Source organism: Amblyraja radiata, chromosome 3, assembly GCF_010909765.2.
Source record: "Amblyraja radiata isolate CabotCenter1 chromosome 3, sAmbRad1.1.pri, whole genome shotgun sequence".
NCBI classification, from domain to species: Eukaryota; Metazoa; Chordata; class Chondrichthyes; order Rajiformes; family Rajidae; genus Amblyraja; species Amblyraja radiata.
The window spans coordinates 3,872,274-3,893,498 of NC_045958.1; positions in this window are offsets into that span (position 1 = coordinate 3,872,274).

Below are 21,225 nucleotides of genomic sequence, written 5' to 3' on the forward strand. Positions count from 1 at the left end.
TCAATTAGAGCTTGCAATCTTATTTAAGCAATTAATCCTTTTGCACCTAAGTACCACCATACCATACCACAATTCTACATCAATGATGTTGACAACAGACATCAAATTTACTCTCAGTTTTACTGTTGGTCCTGAAAATTGCCTTGGAATATGTGCAGCAAAAGTCAATCAAGTATCCAGAAATTAGCTGTGGCAGTACATCACGCTTGGATTCACGTCCATTTCTTAGGGCAATGCAAGTTAATTAGTTGTTTAGCATGATCTTCTGCTCCTGACGCAAATAACTTGTCTGTTTTTTTTAGTCAGTATCATCAAATCAGTTGGGACCCTGAGATTTATTTTGATAACATATGCCAATGCCTTTCACTGCTGATGGCTATTTTGGTGGAAAGACACCTTGTTTGCATTGCTCCTAAGGGCCTGTCCCACTAGCATGCGACTGCATGCAGCAAGCTCGACCTAAAGGGCCTGTCCAACGAGCATGCGACTCCATGCGGCAAGCGCGACCTAACGAGGTCGCTTGAGCCGTACGGCCTCGCGGGGCCGGTCCCACTTCGATCACCGGAGCCTGTGGAGTATGGAGTTGTGCGGAGCTGGTCCCGACATCGCGCGGGGCTCCGAAAAACTGACTGTGTTAAAATATTCTGCGCGGCAACGGCCTGCTGGCCCGCAGCCACCTCGCCGCCGTACGCACCGCCTCGACACCGTACGTCACGCGCGAACCTCCCGCGGACTTCGCTCGAACTTCATGTCACTCACTCGACCTCCGCGCGGCCCCCGCTTCTGGTTTGGTCGCGCTCGCCGCATGCAGTCACATGCTCGTGGGACAGGCCCTTAATAGTTCAATTTTGTTTATTATTGTCACGTGTGCAGTGCAGTGAAAAGGTTTTGTTTGTGTGCTATCCAGTCATAGAAAAGACTGTACTTGTTTACAATCATGGCAGACACAAAAATGCTAGAGTAACACAGCAGGACAGGCAGCATCTCTGGAGACAAGGAATGGGTGACGCCTGTGGTCGAGATCGGGCTGAAGAAGAGTCTCGACCCAAAACATCACCCATTCCTTCTCTCAAATTGAAAGTAGACATAAATGCTGGAGAAACTCCGCGGGTCAGGCAGCATCTATGGAGAGAAGGAATAAGCAATGTTTCGAGTCATAAAGTCTGACCCAAAACGTCGCCTACTCCTTCTCTCCATAGATGCTGCCTCACCCGCTGAGTTTCTCCAGCATTGCTGTCCACCTCAGATTCTTATTACATCTTTCCCCCTTCACCTTGGTCCATAGGGTTCTTTGCCCTGGTAATTGAAATAGTCATTTAGATTCTGCTCACATATTATGTGAATACTAGCCTCTCCCAGGCCCTCAGGCATTGCATCCATGATTCCATCCATCCTGCAGGTGAGAGCTTGTTCGTCAGATCCCCTGCTGAATCTTTCAATCAATTATTCAAAGTGTTGCTGCTCACAGCTGCATCAATCTGATCCTGACCTTCGAGACTGTGCAGAGTTTGCAGCTTCTCAAGTTGGGGTTGCTCAAGCTGTTCCAGTTACCCCTCTTCCACCATTTCCCAAGGACATGCTAGACAGAGAATAAATGTTCCTGGACATTACCCCCCCGCGCAGTTTAGATGGGTGATAGGAGGATCAGAGAGAATCCTCTATGACTCCGTGACTCTCTGAGTTGATGAGTATGTAAGAGAGAATAGATTATCACAAAATAAATGGAAGATAGACCCTAACCCACTGGGAACTCCATCATTTAGTGTCTACCATTGGTATAAACCAGCATTTGCAGTTCTTTCCAACAACAAATAAATGGAAGTGTAGGATTGCTGTACTTCCTCTCCTTGCGTATGGGGTGCACAGCCTAAAGTTGGCCGACAACTTGTTCTATTTGATCTTATTTGATTGTGCACCCTGGTTGATTGCATTTGTCGAAACAGGGCGGGCCACGTGAAGGTTGCAACCTCCCATCCCGTAGGAGTGCTCTGAACACTGGCATAAATACCTTGAGCTGAATAGCCTCTTTCTTGTCGTAAAGAAAAACGAGATAAAATAAAAGAAAGAAAATATAAACTGGAGGGTGCTTTTTCAGTACTGCTTTATGCACTTGACTGCATGCTTCAGCACCATTTTGCATCAGCTTTAAGACTTTCAATGGGAGCTGACAGCTGAGTATAGGGTTTGATAGTTTGTTCTTTGCTTTACTTTGTCCCTTCTCTGTTTTGGTTAATATGTTTGGAATTGTCAACTCTCAAGTTTCCTTTTAGTGCTGACAACGTAAAAGAGAGTTAAACTAGAAATGAAGTAAATGTTAGGAGTTGTGTAATCATCAACTTCATCAATACAGTCAGCCACGCAAGGAACCTGCGAAAGATAACAATTCAAATCCTTTTAACCAGAATTGGGATGGAACAGACAGGAATAAACCTTCAACGTGGCATGGCCACTCACTCCTCTGTGTATTGCTGGTGATTCTATTACACAAAGGGTGGCAGATGTATGGAAAGGTTGGCGGATGTATTTTTTCACACAAAGGGTGGTGTGTGTATGGAACAAGCTGCCAGAGGAGGTAGTTGAGGCACGGATTATCCCAACATTTATGAAACAGTTAGACAGGTACATGAATAGGACAGGTTTGGAGGGATATGGGCCAAATGCTGACAGATGCAACCAGTGTAGATGGGGCATGTTGGCCGGTGTGGGCAAGTTGGGCCGAAGGGCCTTTCTCCACACTGTATCACTCTATGATCTATGACTCTACCCTTTTCCCTAATGGGATGACACCTTCTAAATGTATGTATTTCTCCTCCAAGAGTTGGGCCCTGCTGTCTGTTAAATACCGCCAACCCTTGCTTTCCGTTTCATAGTCAGCAATTACTGGGAAGCTTGTGCTTCTTATATTTCTTGCATCACACTTTCAGATCTGCTCATTTCTCTTCCTATTTTTTCTTAGCATGATAGAAGTCTGACTTGGATTATACAATTGCGGAGCATCAGCTGCCCAGAAAGCATTTTATCGGGATGCATCGCAGCATGGTTTGGGAACAGCCCCATCCAAGACTGCAAGAAACTGCAGAGAATTGTAGACGCAGCCCAGACCATCACACAAACCAACCTCCCTTCCATTGACTCCATTTACGTCTCACTCTGCCTCACCAAGGCCAGCAGCATAATCAAGGACGAGTCGCACCCTGGCCACTCCCTTTTCCCCCCTCTCCCATTGGGAAAAAGGTATAGAAGCGTGAAAACGCACACCTCTAGATTTGGGACAGTTTCTTCCCAGCTGTAATCAGGCAACTGAACCATCCTACCACCAACCAGAGAGCAGTCATGAACTACTATCTGCTTAATTGGAAACCCTCAGACTATCTTTGATCAGATGTTACTGGTTTTATCTTGCACTAAATATTATTCACGTTATTCCCTTTATCATGCACCTGTTCACTGTGGATGGCTCGATTGTAATCATGCATTCTCTTTCCGTAGGTACACAAAAATGCTGGAGAGACTCAGCGGGTGCAGCAGCATCTATGTAGCGAAGGAAATAGGCAACGTTTCGGGCCGAAACTCTTCTTCAGACTGATCTCCGGAGAGAGGAGGAGAACTTCTTCAAAGTTGGCATACGCTGAGGAGATTTCGCAGAGTAGTAGACAAAGTGTTTAAGAAGGAACTGCAGATGCTGGAACTCCAGCATCTGCAGTTCCTTCTTAAACATTCTCTTTCTGTGACTGGTTAGCACGCAACACTGTACTTAGGTACATGTGACACTAAACTAAACTCAAACTCAACCTCAGTTGAAGCTCCTAATTGAAAGGGCAGTTGATGGGTTGATGGATGGGAGGAAGAGAGTCGTAGGTTTTGGGTCAAAGTTTCAAGCGTATTATTTTTCCATTTATATCTGTACACAGTGGTGAAAGTGGAGTGTTTAGAATGCATACTGCACTCTGTGACTTCCACCTTGGGTTTCGGAACCACACACAACATATAATATCACAGTGAAACGAAATTGTGAAAGTGGAGTGAAACATGATACTGTTACTCTGTGGCTGAAGACTTAAAATACAATTCTAGGTAAGCACTTCTCTCTATGTCTCTAAAATAAAATTGCAACATAATGTTTACATTCTCTGAGTTAATTCTCTGAAGAAAGTCTCACCATAATCTATGCTCAGTTAATCCTTGAAATCATTTGTGGTATGGACATACAAAATGTGACATCTGCTATGCTGAAAGCTCAGCTTGAACCAATTTTATTTATATAGTGCAAGTGAGAGTTTATTGGAGGAAACTAAAATTGGTTTGAGTGCAGATAATAAAAGGATTACCTACCCACAATTGACGATTGCCTGTTTCAAAGTGCCAAAGAGATTGTTTTGACATGCAAACTATGTACTGTAAGTCTTCAAAAGATCCAATCTGCCTCTCTCAGGCTTCTGCTGATTGTTGTGAAGCCATTTGATTTAAGCTAAGTGAAGTGACATATATACATTTGCCATTCTTATCCTTCACGTTCAAAAACATTATTTTATCCTTTGATTCAGTGAAAACCATCCAGTGAAACATAATGGGATGACTTAGAAAATAGAATGGACATGATTGATTGATTGATTGAACGATGGAAGAGTATGGCACACGAAACATAGACATAGAAACATAGAAAATAGGTGCAGGAGTAGGCCATTCGGCCCTTCGAGCCTGCACTGCCATTCAATATGATCATGGCTGATCATCCAACTCAGTATCCCATCCCTGCCTTCTCTCCATACCCCCTGATCCCTTTAGCCACAAGGGCCACATCTAACTCCCTCTTAAATATAGCCAATGAACTGGCCTCAACTACCTTCTGTGGCAGAGAATTCCACAGATTCACCACTCTCTGTGTGAAAAATGTTTTTTTCATCTCTGTCCTAAAAGATGTCCCCCTTATCCTTAAACTGTGACCCCTTGTTCTGGACTTCCCCAACATCGGGAATAATCTTCCTGCATCTAGCCTGTCCAACCCCTTAAGAATTTTGTAAGTTTCTATAAGATCCCCCCTCAATCTTCTGAATTCTAGCGAGTACAAGCCGAGTCTATCCAGTCTTTCTTCATATGAAAGTCCTGCCATCCCAGGAATCAGTCTGGTGAACCTTCTCTGTACTCCCTCTATGGCAAGAATGTCTTTCCTCAGATTGGGAAACCAAAACTGTACGCAATACTCCAGGTGTGGTCTCACCAAGACCCTGTACAACTGCAGTAGAACCTCCCTGCTCTTATACTCAAATCCTTTTGCTATGAATGTTAACATACCATTCGCTTTCTTCACTGCCTGCTGCACCTGTATTCCTACTTTCAATGACTGGTGTACCATGACACCCAGGTCTCGTTTCATCTCCCCTTTCCTAAGAACAGACCCATTAGCCCACAATGTCCCTGCTGAATATCTTGCCAAGTTAAACTTATCTCATTTGCCTGCACATGATCCATATCCATCCATCCGTCCCCTGCATATCCATGTATCATGTCTGTCTCCACCACCATCCCAGGCAGCATTTACCAAGCACTCACCACCAATTTAATTCAGAATTAAAGCACGTTCTTTTAGGAAGGAGATGAGGAGAAATTTATTTAGTCAGAGGGTGGTGAATCTGTGGAATTCTTTGCCAAAGATGGCTGTGGAGGCCAAGGCAATGGATATTTTTTAAGGCCGAGATTTATAGATTTTTGATTAATACAGGTGTCAGGGGTTATGGGGAGAAGGCAGGAGACTAGGGTTAGGAGGGAGAGGTAGATCAGCCATCATTGAATGGTGGAGTAGACTTGATGGGCCGAATGGCCTAATTTTACTCCTATTCCTTATGACCTTATGACCACCACTCCCTGTGTATGAAACACCCCTCACATCTCCTTTAAACTTTTCCCCTTCTCACCTTAAAGCTATGCCCTCCAGTCTTTGACATGTCCTGGCTGGGGAAAGGATTCAGACTGTCTACTATATCAATGCCTTTCATAATTTTGCAAACTACTATCTGGTCTCCCCTCAGCCTTCCACAATCCAAGTTTGTCCAGCCTCTCCTCATACCTAGAACTTTATTCAATTCATATACCCTGCAAAAGCACCAAACAAAACTGCACCACCTACAAAGGGATCCCACCAATTGTCACATCTTCCCATCTCCTCCCCAGTCGACTTTCTGCAGAGACCGGTCTCTCCGTAACTCCCTGATCAATTCGTCCCTTCCCACCCAAACCACCCCCCCCCCCCCCCCCCCGGTACTTTCCCTTGCAACCGCAGGAAATCCTACACTTGTCACTTTACTTCCCCTCTTGACTCCATCGAAGGACCCAAGCAGTCTTTCCAGGTGCGGCAGAGGTTCACCTGCACCTCCTCCCACCTCATCTACTGCATCAGCTGCTCCAGGTGTCAGCTGCTCTACATCGGTGAGACCAAGCGTAGGCTTGGCGATCGCTTCGCACAACGCCTCCACTTGGTTCGCAATAACCAACCTGATCTCCCGGTGGCTCAGCACTTCAACTCTCCTCCCATTCCGAATCCGCCCTTTCTGTCCTGGGCCTCCTCCATGGCCAGAGTGAGACCCACCGTAAATTGGAGGAGCAGCACCTCATATTTCGCTTGGGTAGTCTACACCCCAGCGGTATGAACATTGACTTCTCCAATTTCAGGTTTTCCTTTCTTTCTCCCTCTTTCCTCTCCTCTTCCCAGCTCTCCCACAACCCACTGTGTCCACCTCTTCCATTCTTCTTCCTGCCCCCCCCCCCTCCATCCCCTCATCAGTCTGAAGAAGGGACTCGACCCGAGAACGTCACCCATTCCTTCGCTCCATAGATGCTGCCTCACCCGCTGAGTTTCTCCAGCATTTTTGTCTACCTAAAAAAAACTGCAGGTACTGCAAGTCTAAGATAAAAACAGAGAATGTTGGCTATAATCAGCAAGTCAGGCAGCATATGTGGTGGGAGAAACAAGCCTCACATTGCAATTCAATGGTCCTTCAGTAGAACTTTAAGAAATACATTTTAAGATATGAAGAGAGAAGGAAAGAGAGGAGAGAATGAAAGGGAAATTTTATGATGGAATGATACGAGCGAAGAAATATCAAAAAAGATGAAAATATAAAGAAGTAAAATCCTTGGTGAGGAGAGTCAATTGTTTCATTTTTCAGGATGTGGCGTCACTGGCAAGGACAATTAATATTGCCCCTCACTGATTGCCCTTGGGAAAGTGTATTGAGTTACTTCTTTGAAGTAATCCTCCAATGACAGTTTCAAACAGTGCGATTGGAAATGGAATTCCACTGATGATGGAAGATCCGTGATAATTTTCTACACTAGGATGGTGCATACATAAGGAGAAACTGAAGATAGACCCAAATAAATTAAGTGACTCAGCAGGACAGGCAGCATCTCTGGAGAGAAGGGTTGGGTGATGTTTTGGGTCGAGACCCTTCTTCAGACTGAGAAACTGAGACAGGATTAAAGGAAAACTTTACTTTAGCAGTCAGATCACTAATTTCAAAGCATGCATTTATGTTGAGGACATTGTGCTCCGTCTAAGGAACTGATGTGCTGCAACGCTGAGAACTATATTTAGTTTAGTTCAAAGGTACACAAAAATTCTGGAGAAACTCAGCGGGTGCAGCAGCATCTATGGAGCGAAGGTCATAGATAATGTTTCGGGCCGAAACCCTTTAGTTTAGTTCAGTTTAGTTTAGAGATACTGGGCAAAAACAGGCCCTTCGGCCCACCGAGTCTGCACCGACCAGCGATCCCACACATTCCTTACACACACAAAGGACAATTTACACTTATACCAGGCCAATTAACCTACAAACCTGTATGTCTTTGGAATGTGGGAGGAAACTGAAGATTTTGGAGAAAACCCACATGGTCATGGGGAGAACGTATAATACTCCATACAGACAGCACCCGTAGTCGGGATCGAACGTGGGTCACTGGTACTGCAAGAACTGTAAGGCAGGAACTTTACCACTGTGCCACCATGCTGCCCTGTATCTGTACTCTAGTACTTGTGCAGGTACTTTCTCTTCTCTTTCCATGAAAGCGGCCACTCAATTCTATCATTCTGATAACTTTCTTGTCACTTTCTTCAAGAAACATCTTCCTTATGTCCGATGCCCTGAATTTAACACTGTACTTGCGGTGCTGGCTCGAAGGGCCGAATGGCCTCCTCCTGCACCTTTTTTCAATCATAATAATAATAAATAATAATAAACTTTATTACGGACTCGAGGTCCAGACAAGGGGCAACATTACATCAAAAATATCATATGGTATATATAAAATCTTAGTATATCACTTATAAAAGCATCATAAATTATATATATTTTTAAACACAATACATGTTAAAAATACAGATTAAAAGAATGATCAATGTCCTACAATGAGACAACGATACCAGTGTCTCCACAGCTGGGATTCGTAGCGTGTAGTGCTAAACCCTTATGTTTGACAGGCCACAATAAGCAAATTTTTAGAGTAATTTATCCTGCAAATTAATTTATACATGTGATGTCTTAGTTTATGTTTCTATGTACTCGGTATCTTCCTCTTTGTTCTTTCTATTGTACTTGAGTTTGAACTGATTGAACTGATTGTACTTGGCCAAGATCAATCACGTGTAATTCAATCCCATTTCTGGACACAAATACAAACTGGAAAGAGGTGTCGGCAATATGTGGCTTCCATTTTCATGCATCTGCTTTCGTTTGAAAGTAATAGAGACGCATCAGCCGACATGGAGCAGGTGTTGAGGGATTATGACAAGTTAGACTTTATTGGATGTATTGGAGTTTATTTTAGGAGTCTAAAGGGGTTAAGCGAATTGGGAAGGTTGGCAAACTTTGAGGATTGGGAGTGCAGACATTATGGAGATCTTGGGGATTGAGGGATGGAATTGGACAACATAGGAACTGGGTATGAAGATGTTTCAAGCATGAATGACTAAACAGGTTCAAGAAAATCTTGCCGCGATTATACAATTGTTGATTATTGATTACACCAAATTCACTACTATAGAAACATAGATACATAGAAAATAGGTGCAGGAGTAGGCCATACGGCCCTTCGAGCCTGCACCGCCATTCAATATGATCATGGCTGATCATCCAACTCAGTATCCTGTACCTGCCTTCTCTCCATACCCCCTGATCCCTTTAGCCACAAGGGCCACATCTAAATCCCTCTTAAATATAGCCAATGAACTGGCCTCAACTACCTTCTGCGGGAGAGAATTCCACAGATTCACCACTCTCTGTGTGAAAAAAGTTTTCCTCATCTCGGTCCTAAAAGATTTCCCCTTTATCCTTAAACTGTGACCCCTTGTTCTGGACTTCCCCAACATCGGGAACAATCTTCCTGCATCTAACCTGTCCAACCCCTTAAGAATTTTGTAAGTTTCTATAAGATCCCCCCTCAATCTTCTAAATTCTAGCGAGTACAAACCGAGTCTATCCAGTCTTTCTTCATATGAAAGTCCTGACATCCCAGGAATCAGTCTGGTGAACCTTCTCTGTACTCCCTCTATGGCAAGAATGTCTTTCCTCAGATTAGGAGACCAAAACTGTACGCAATACTCCAGGTGTGGTTTCACCAAGACCCTGTACAACTGCAGTAGAACCTCCCTGCTCCTATACTCAAATCCTTTTGCTATGAAAGATAACATACCATTCGCCTTCTTCACTGCCTGCTGCACCTGCATGCCTACTTTTAATGACTGGTGTACCATGACACCCAGGTCTCGTTGCATCTCCCCCTTTCCTAATCGGCCACCATTCAGATAATAATCTAATTTCCTGTTTTTGCCACCAAAGTGGATAACCTCACATTTATCGACATTATACTGCATCTGCCATGCTTTTGCCCACTCACCCAGCCTATCCAAGTCACCTTGCAGCCTCCTAGCATCCTATTCACACCTAACACTGCCCCCCAGCTTCGTGTCATCCGCAAACTTGGAGATGTTGCATTCAATTCCCTCGTCCAAATCATTAATATATATCGTAAATAGCTGGGGTCCCAGCACTGAGCCTTGCGGTACCCCACTAGTCACTGCCTGCCATTGTTTGCTTATTTGTTTGTTTGTTTTATATATATAAATAGCTTATCTATATTACTAAAACTCTGATCTTGACCGCTTTTAGCACACTGTGCTGCGATTTCCGACAGGACGCCGCCACCTACGGCCGTCATTTTTGGCCACATCGCTCAGAGCCCCCCTCCGCCTTACGGGTGCAGAGGATTTTTCCCATCTATGACAAATCAGAGAGATGTTTTAATGTTTTTTTAAAAATCACCATTCTCTCTGCTGCCCCTGCTGGAGGGAGGGGGAGGGACTATAAAACCAGGAAGTGGTGTGCCTCACTCAGTCTCTGCAAGATGGATGAAGACAAGGTTCACATCTCTCTGAGCTCTGAATAACACTGAACAAATATCTACACATCTGTGAGTCCCCTTAATGTGGTTTGAAAATGAAAATATGGTTTGTTTGAAGTAAAAAGGCACTGCCTGCAAATGGTTGTTTGGTTGCTTTGGCTTGAAGTTGAAAGGCACTACTTACTGCAAATGGTGGTGTGGTGCTTTGGCTTGAAGTTGAAAGGCACTACTTACTGCAAATGGTGGCTTGGGTGTTTTGGCTTGAAGTTGAAAGGCACTACTTACTGCAAATGGTGGCTTGGGTGATTTGGCTTGAAGTTGAAAGGCACTTCTTACTGCAAATGTTGGCTTGGGTGCTTTGGATTGAAGGTGAATGGCACTACTTACTACAAATGGTGGCATGAAGTTGTAAGGCACTACTTACTACAAATGGTGGCTTGTGTGCTTTGGCTTGAAGTTGAAAGGCACTACTTACTGCAAATCGTGGCTTGGGTGCCATAGCTTGAAGTTGAAAGGCACTACTTACTGCAAATGGTGGCTTGTGTGCTTTGGTTTGAGGTTGAAAGGCACTAATTACTGCAAATAGTGGCTTGGGTGCTCTGGCTTGTAGTTGAAAGGCAGTACTTACTGCAAATGGTGGCTTGGGTGATTTGGCTTGAAGTTGAAAGGCACTTCTTACTGCAAATGGTGGCTTGGGTGCTTTGGCTTGAAGTTGAAAGGCACTACTTACTGCAAATGGTGGCTTGGGTGCTTTGGCTTGAAGTTAAAAGGCACTACTGCAAATGCACTTACTTAAGCAGACTATTATCTAAATGGTGGCCGACTAGGAAAAGGGGTAATGCAGCGAGACCTGGGTGTCATGGTACACCAATCATTGAAAGTGGGCATGCAGGTGCAGCAGGCAGTGAAGAAAGCGAATGGTATGTTAGCTTTCATAGCAAAAGGATTTGAGTATAGGAGCAGGGAGGTTCTACTGCAGTTGTACAGGGTCTTGGTGAGACCACACCTGGAGTATTGTGTACAGTTTTGGTCTCCAAATCTGAGGAAGGACATTATTGCCATAGAGGGAGTGCAGAGAAGGTTCACCAGACTGATTCCTGGGATGTCAGGACTGTCTTATGAAGAAAGATTGGATAGACTTGGTTTATACTCTCTAGAATTTAGGAGATTGAGAGGGGATCTTATAGAAACTTACAAAATTCTTAAGGGGTTGGACAGGCTAGATGCAGGAAGATTGCTCCCGATGTTGGGGAAGTCCAGGACAAGGGGTCACAGCTTAAGGATAAGGGGGAAATCCTTTAAAACCGAGATGAGAAGAACTTTTTTCACACAGAGAGTGGTGAATCTCTGGAACTCTCTGCCACAGATGGTAGTCGAGGCCAGTTCATTGGCTATATTTAAGAGGGAGTTAGATGTGGCCCTTGTGGCTAAGGGGATCAGAGGGTATGGAGAGAAGGCAGGTACGGGATACTGAGTTGGATGATCAGCCATGATCATATTGAATGGCGGTGCAGGCTCGAAGGGCCGAATGGCCTACTCCTGCACCTAATTTCTATGTTTCTATGTTTCCTGTTTGCACTGTATATTGATTTTAGATAAAATGCTACCACTTACGGCTGTGATTTTTGGCCATCTTAATCAGTCCCCCCTCCGCTGAGCAGGTGCAGAAAATTCTTCCCATCAATGAAAAATAAAAGTGTTATTAGTGTTAAAAAAATGTTGAGAATCTCTCTCCTGTCAATCACGCCATGAAAGCCACACCTTTTCCGGTGGGAGGGGGAGGGTTTATAAAACCCGGAAGTGTGGGTGTAGCTCAGTCTCTGCATGATGGGGGAGGGAGAGGTCACCACGACTCTGTCTGAACTGTGAATCAACTGAACACACTGAATGTCTACTGAACTGTGAGTTTGGTGTTTTGTGTGGTTTTATGGTGGTTTCACCCTGCATGGAATCGTATGAAGCTGCACTTGAATTTGGTGGCCTTGCACCCTGCTGAAAGTGGTATGAAACTGCACTGAATTTGGTGGCCTTGGATCCAGCTTGAAGTGGTATGAAACTGCACTTGAATTCGGTGGCCTTGCACCCTGCTTGAAGTGGTAGGAACATGGATTTTAAATTGGTGGCCTTGCACCCTGCTTGAAAAGGAATTTCAAGGAATAGTCATGAGTCAACTGCCAGCCCACCAGCCGTGAGTGAGCTGCCAGCAGATCAGGCTTGAGGGTCTGAGCTGCCACCCCAAGAACACATACCAGCACTCCAGAAAGCCCCCTCCACTGGCCACCAATATTGGAATTGGTAGAGAGGTGGAATATTGCGTCGGGGGACCAGCCCTCCCGTGTGAACATTGGACCCAACGGGTCCCACTTAGTCTAGTATATATATATATATAGATCAAAACTAACCATAGTGCTACAAATGAAGTTTCTCCCAAACTGTAGAGTCGGGAGACAAATTTTATTTCAGGACATATGACAATAAAACACTCTTGTCTCTCAACTCGTGACTACAGCTTTGGTGAAGTTCCATTTGTAGCACTATGGGTTAGTTTTGGCCTCCTTAACTTTTGTGGGCCTCCTCTGCTTCTCTTTCCATTTTATTTGTGCTGAACGACAAAAGAATCCATCACATTGCATTTTATCCATAACCCTGTCATACAATTCACCCTTCACGTACTTACTTAACTCTGTTTTGAATGTTACTAAATCTACTCCCATTGCCCTTTCAGTCGGTGTATTCCATGTCACGATGTAAATAAAATCCTCATGTCATGTCTGGTTCTCTCGCCAATCACTTTAAAGCTATGTTCTCCAGTTACTGGGTAGTCAGCCAGATAAAACCATTTTGCTTTGTTTATTCTATCAAAACCATTCAGTGTTTTAAACGGCGCATTCAAAACTCCCCTTAATCTTCCACTATTTAAAGAAGAACAAATTGACTTTCTCTTCTCTTTCCATGAAAGCGACCCCTCATTTTTATCATTCTGATAACTTTCTTGTCACTTTCTTCAAGAAACATCTTCCTTATGTACGATGCCCTGAATTTAACACTGTACTTGACGTGGCCTAATTAGTTTCAGAAATGTTATCAACATTTACCACAACTTCTGACGCAGGGACTTACACTGTAGATCTGAAATATTTCTCTAATGCTGTCTGTCCTGATGAACGAGGCTGATGCTGCCTGATCTGATGAATTATTACTGGCATTTTCTGTTCATATTTCAGATTTCTAGCGTCTTCAGGCTGTTATTGATTTTCATTTGTAACTTTATTGCTCTGGGAGTCAATATCTCTATTAATAAAGCCAAAGCTTGCATATGCTTTTTCAATAACCTTTATAACTAATCTAGCACCATCAAATACATTCGTTCTGTGTTTGTATCTCTTTATTATTGTGCTCTGTTCTGCATTTAAACTCATATTTTAATCTAAATCCAGCACTTTGCATTACATTTCACTGTGGACACTAAGTATTTTCTATATTGACACATCAATTGTTTACTTTTACGAATGCAGAGTCATAGAGTAAGACAGTCTGGAAACAGGCCCTTCGGCCCAACTTGCCTACACCGGCCAACAATGTCCCAGCTACACTAGACCTACCTGCCAGCATTTAGTCCATATCCCTCGAAACCTGTCCGATCCATGCACCTGCCTAACTGCTTCTTAAATGTTGGTATAGAAACTGCCTCAACCACCTCCTGTGGCAGCCTGTTCCATACATCCACCACCCTTTGTGTGAAAAATATACCTCTCACACCACTAGTCACAGGCCTCCAGTCTGAAAAACAACCTTCCATCATCACCCTCTGCTTCCTTCCATGAAGCCATTTTGCTATCCATTCAGTTATCTCTCTTTGGATCCCATGCGATCTAACCTTCCAGAGCAGCCTACCGTGAGGAACTAATACAACAGTCCCAGTTAGAAAAGATGAATGGAGCTCAATAAAAGCCTTCAAAGCCGTTACTTGCCACCATAGTCTAAGACTAAGATTGGAAAATTGTATCTTTATCATATTCTGCTGTCATTAACCCACAACATTTTCATTCAGCAAAATACTTATGATAACTCATATTTTCTTGTGTGGAACAAATGAGAAGGTTGGAGCAATCCAATCTCTCCCAATTCCGTGCTTCCTTAGTCATGGAAATCACAGGCTAAAGTGTTTTCTAAGCAGCAGATTTGTGCAATCCCGCAAAGAAAATTCCTCTCGTCCATCTTCATCACACCTTGACAAATTTCCAGTCTGCAGGTACACAACAATGGCTTTGTTCATGTACGAACAAATTAGTAGCTGACATTCTTAACTCACAGGGCCACGGTGTGAATCCCTCCATGACATAGAGTAGAGGGTTGGATGCAGGTAATGCATTCATAACATGATCGGGCCTTGGAGAATATGGTAGAGCAGATGGATCTAGGAGCACAGGTACATATTTTACAGCAGTCAACACACCAATAATTCCCACTGTTTTTTTCTTTCAGTATATTAATAAAATAAAATCCAGAATTTAATTGGAGGAGTCTTTGCATGTGATGTCATTATCATCCACAATCCAATTATTGATCGGTCAGAGGTAATGGGGAGTGTCTGAGGTAATGGGGAGAAGGCAGGAGAATGAGGTTGAGAGGGTGGGATAGATCAGATGATTGAATGGCAAAGTAGACTTGATGGGCCGAATGGCCTGATTCTGCTCCGAGAATTTCTGAACTAATGAACTTATATCTTGCAAAGGGATTAAGTTTGTTGGTGCAGGGATATGGGCCAGGCACAGGCAAGTGAGATTACCTCGGTCAGGAAACTTAGTCGGCATGGATGTTGGGCTGAAGAGCCTGTTTCAGTGCTGCATATTTCTAGGACTCTATCTATGACTCCAGCTCCAGCTCATCACTGTTCAAGTTCCTCAGGGTACTGTCCACGTTCCAATCATTCTCAATTGCTGTAATAACAAACTATTCCTTCCAACATAAATTCATAATACTATGATGCATGTGCGCATCTATTATACTCCGAGAAGCAAATGGAGAGTTAACATGCTGTTGGACAGTTCAAGAGATACCTTCTCATGGGGTTTTGGTGGCCACAAATATGGTATTGTTTTGCCACTGTGCAGCTGTGCCAGTGAGATTAAGCATATAAAGTAAAGGGATGTTCCAGAGGGAAGTATAGGTTTGTTAACTGGTCAGATAAAGTCAGGTGCAGTTTCGAAGGATGAGGGGGAGCCTCATAGAAACTTACTGAATAGTGAAAGGCCTGGATAGAGTAGGTGTGGGGAGAATATTTCCACTAGTGTGAGCGTCTAGGACCAGAGGTCATAGCTTCGGAATTAAAGGACGATCCTTTAGCGAGGAGTTGAGGAAGAATTTCTTTAGTCAGAGGGTGGTGAATATGTGGAATTCATTGCTACAGAGACTATGGAGGCCAAGTCAAAAGATATTTGTACGGGTAGATAGATTCTTGATTAGTACAGGTGTCAGGGGAGAAGGCAGGAGAATGGGGTTAGTAGAGAGCGATAAATCAGCCATGATTGAATGACTTGATGGGCCGAATGGCCCAATTCTTCTCCTATCCTGATGAACCTATAAAGTGAGCAACATGTTTACATATCTGTCGCGCTGCTGCAGGTAAGAATTTAATTGTTCTGTTTCGGAATACATGACAATAAAACACTCTTGACTCCTGACTAAACCACAATGATTCTACCAATCCTACAGATTCCTACATTCCAAGTACTCATGCATTCAATGACATTTAACATAAGTGTATGAAATCGTGAGAGGAATAGATCAGCTAGACCAACAGAGTTTCTTTCCCTGAGGAGGGGAATCGAGAACCCGAGGACATACTGTAGGTTTAAGGTGAAACATAGAAACATAGAAACATAGAAATTAGGTGCAGGAGTAGGCCATTCGGCCCTTCGAGCCTGCACCGCCATTCAATATGATCATGGCTGATCATCCAACTCAGTATCCGTACCTGCCTTCTCTCCATACCCTCTGATCCTCTTAGCCACAAGGGCCACATCTAACTCCCTCTTAAATATAGCCAATGAACTGGCCTCGACTACCCTCTGTGGCAGGGAGTTCCAGAGATTCACCACTCTCTGTGTGAAAAAAGTTCTTCTCATCTCGGTTTTAAAGGATTTCCCCCTTATCCTTAAGCTGTGACCCCTTGTCCTGGACTTCCCCAACATCGGGAGCAATCTTCCTGCATGTAGCCTGTCCAACCCCTTAAGAATTTTGTAAGTTTCTATAAGATCCCCTCTCAATCTCCTAAATTCTAGGGAGTATAAACCAAGTCTATCCAGTCTTTCTTCATAAGACAGTCCTGACATCCCAGGAATCAGTCTGGTGAACCTTCTCTGCACTCCCTCTATGGCAATAATGTCCTTCCTCAGATTTGGAGACCAAAACTGTACGCAATACTCTAGGTGTGGTCTCACCAAGACTCTGTACAACTGCAGTGAAGGGGGAAAGATTAAATAGGAATCTGAGGTGGATAAAAATTCTGGAGAAACTCTGCGGGTGAGGCAGCATCTATGGAGCAAAGGAATAGGTGACGCTTCGGGTTGAGATCCTTCTTCAAGAAAGGGTCAGAAGAAGGCTCTGAAGAAGGGTCTCGATCCGAAACATCACCTATTCCATCGCTCCATAGATGCTGCCTCACCTGCTGAGTTTCTCCAGCATTTTTATCTACCTTCGATTTTTCCAGCATCTGCAGTTCCTTCTTAAACATAGGAATCTGAGGGGTCATTTTTTTTCACATGAAGGTGCTGGGTGTATGGAATGAGCTGCCTGAAGAGGTAGTTGAGGCAGGGACTATCCCAACATTTAAGAAACAATTAGACAAGTACATGGATAGGACAGGTTTGGAGGGATATGCACCAAATGCTGACAGATGCAACCAGTGTAGATGGGGCATGTTGGCCGGTGTGAGCAAGTTGGGCCGAAGGGCCATTGTCCACACTGTATCACTCTACGATCTATGACTCTACCTTTTCCCTAATGGGATGACATCTTCTAAATGTATGTATTTCTCCTCCAAGAGTTGGGCCCTGCCTTCTGTTAAATACCGCCAACCCTTGCTTTCCGTTTCGTAGTCAGCAATTACTGGGAAGCTTGTGCTTCTTATATTTCTTGCATTAGACTTTCAGATCTGCTCATTTCTCTTCCTATTTTTTCTTAGCATGATAGAAGTCTGACTTGGATTATACAATTGTGGAGCATCAGCTGCCCAGAAAGCATTTCATCGGCATGCATCGCAGCATGGTTTGGGAACAGCTCCATGCAAGACTGCAAGAAACTGCAGAGAATTGTAGACGCAGCCCAGACCATCACACAAACCAACTGCCCTTCCATTGACTCCATTGACATACGGGCCAGGCAAAGGCAGTTGGGACCAGCGTAGATGGGACATGTTGGCTCGGTGTGGGCAAGTTGGGCTGAAGGGCTTGTTTCCAAACTCTATGACTCTAAGATGGAAAGGATTATTCCAGCTCTTATGTGGGTGTAAAATTAGCATCTGAGCAGATAGGCTGCAATCATTATTTCAGGTCACAAGTAGTTCAAGTTCAAGGTCACATTTATTGTCACATGCACCCAAACAAGAGCAATTAAATTAAAGGGCCATAAGTGATAGGAGTAGAATTAGGTCATTCAGCCCATCAAGTCTGCTCTGCCATTCAATTAAGGCTGATCCTTCCCACCCTCCTAACCCCATTCTCCTGCCTTCTCCCCATAACCCCTGACACCAGTACTAATCAAGAATCTATCTATCCCTGAACAAAAAGATTACAATGATAAACGTATCACCCTTTGTAGTGGCTGTAGCTGTCATGAAAAGTTTTATTGTAGGAGATTAAAGCAGCTATCAGAAAGATTAAGTGCAGCATAATACTTTTCCTAGGGTAACTGTTTAAAGAATATTAAAATGATTAATAGAAAATTGCAAGTATCAAATTATAACACAGTTCACCTATCTGTTTTTTGTTCCCAAGTCCATCCAACTATGCTGCACAAATTTAAGACATTTTACATTTAGCAATTAAGTATTTTCATACCTAATTTTCCCTTAGAGTTTCTTGGTGTTGGCTTTTCACAGTTCCCATTCATTTATATCATGAGGTCGTGAGGCGTCAGGCAAAGTATTATTTTATGTTACTACAGGTAACATATATATTATCAGGGCCACTGATTTTCAATGATCAAATAAAATAAATTCCTTTTTCATTGTATTATAAACTTCTTTACTTCTGTTTTGGAGATATATTCCTCAATTTTCAACAGGAGCTCCAAGAAACTAAGGCACTGTCCCACTTGCGTGCGATTGTGTGCGTTTTGCGTCGGAAGCGGAGTTCACGCGAAGTTCGTGCTAAGTACGTGCTAAGTTCGCACTAAGTTAGCACGTGACGTCATTTACGTCATGCTTACCAATCAGCTGGGCAGCAGGCGGGCCGAGTGAATTTGGGTGTCGCACGGCGTCGGGTGGTGACGTCATCATGTAACGCCACGCCGGGCAGTGACGTCATCACGCAATTCCACGCGCTAGGCGTACGCCGTCAAGACGCTGCATACGATGTCAAGATGCTGCGTACGACCGCAATGCGTCTGCGTGCCGACAGGCCGTTGGCCCGCGAAGATTTCGGACACTGCCAGAATTTCGGAGCCCCGCGCAATGTCGGGACCAGCCCCGCACAACTCCGCGCCTCTAAGTGGGACCGGCCCCGTGCGGCCATACGGTGCCCGTATGCCTCAAGCGGCCACGAGGTCGCGTAATTTGCGAGCCAAGGTCACGTAAGTGGGGAAGGCCCTTAATGCCCATTATGCTCAAAGGGTGAAAAGCAGAGTCTAATTCCAATATCCCTGTACATTGGGAGATCAGATTTATTACATTGTTTTCCCCCTTTACATTTCTTAAATCTCAGAAGAGAAAATATAAAAACAGGGTTCACCAGACTGAGGGGGGGAGGGGAAGACAATGAGGACCTGGTGTAGGGGGGACCGCCGTGAGGGACGGTGGGAGAACAAAGGGGGGCCCAGGTGGGGGGGGGGGCGGGGGGGACAACCTAGTGTGGAATCCTCTGCCCAGGGGATAAGTATGTGTTTGTTTGTTTGTTTTGTTCATATGTTCCGGTGAAGGCGCTGTCCACACGGCAGACAGCCAACAGTCACTTGTCTTTTTATTTTTGTTTTCACTTTTAATTTCAAGTGTTCGTGTACCTTGTGTGTTGTGACTGTCGGCAGACCAATTTCCCTCCAGGGATGAATAAAGTTTTATGGTATCGTAGATTGAAAGTGGGGGTGGGGATGGGGATGGAAGAATGGGTCGTATAAGCAGTTCTCTGGGCCCCTAGTTCTTGGCACTGGTGGAAGGGTAATACTAAGGATTGGATGCAATTTTTGGCTTCGGTACTGGCATTAACTATGATCTAGGAATAGATCGGGTAGACCACAGAGTCTCTTGCCCAGAGTAAGTGAATCGAGGACCAGAGGACATAGGTTTTAGGTGAAGGGGAAAAGATTTAATAGGAATCTGAGGAGTAACTTTTCAAGGGTGGTGGGTGTATGAAACAAGCTGCCAGAGGAGGTAGTTGAAGCTAGGACGATCCCAATGGTTAAGAAACAGTTAGACAGGTACATGGATAGGACACATTTGGAGGGATATGGACCGGATGCGGGCAGGTGGGACTAGTGTAGCTGGGACATGATGCATGGAGTGGCCAAATTGGGCCGAAGGACCTGTTTCCACACTGTATCACTCTATGATACAGGTCTAAACGTGGGTAGGGCACTTTTATTGCCTGGAAGCTACAAAATGGACAGGCCTCGGGCTTTTACCAAATTTTCAATTACTTTTGTAACAATACAATTTAGAGCCTCTTATAATTTCAAACACTTGATTAATTTCAATTGGCACCACAGCATTAGAAGCAACAAATGTAATTTTAGTCACATAATATACATTATCCAGCAGAAACTAATAAGTTCAAACAGACATGGTATCTGAAGCATGGTGGGATAACATGCCTCAAGCAGCATCACTGATGCTGAAGATACACACAAAGAGCTGGAGCGACTCAGCGGGCCAGGCAGCATCTCTGGAGAGAAGGAATGGGTGACATTTCAGGTCGAGACCCTTCGTCAGACTGGTTAGGGATTAGGGAAACAAGAGAAGACGATGATGTAGAGAGATAAAGAACAATGAATGAAAGATATGCAAAAAAGTAACGGTGATAGAGGAAGCAGGCCATTGTTAGCTGTTTGTTGAGTGAAAACGAGAAGCTAGTACGGCTTGGGTGGGGGAGGGATAGGGAGAGAGGGAATGCCGGGGCTACCTGAAGTTAGAGGAATCAATATTCATACCACTGGGGCTGTAAGCTGCCCAAGCGAAATATAAGATGCTGAAATGGAAATGGTTGAGAGCTTTAAGTTCCTTTGTGTAATCTGTCCCGTACCAACCACATTGAAGCTGTGGATGAAAAAGCACACCGATGCCTGTACTTCCTCAGGAGACTAAGGAAATTCGACAGGGAGAGTGTACGAATTCCATGCATAAACCACCCGCAGTTAGAATCAAACCCGGGTCTTTGGCACTGCAAGGGAGCAACGATATTTCTGTGTCACTGTGCTGCCCACTATATAACTGAAATGTATGTGGAATTGCTCTCCAGGGTTGCTACAGAATCAGCAGCATGGATAATTCAATTAGAGGCAATTGAAGTAAATGAATGAGAATATTTTCCAGCTGGTCCATCAGAGACTTTTGTTGTCCCCGAGTGAAGGGAATACAGATGGAGCGAGGCATTCATCTGAAGGGACCACATCCAACTATCT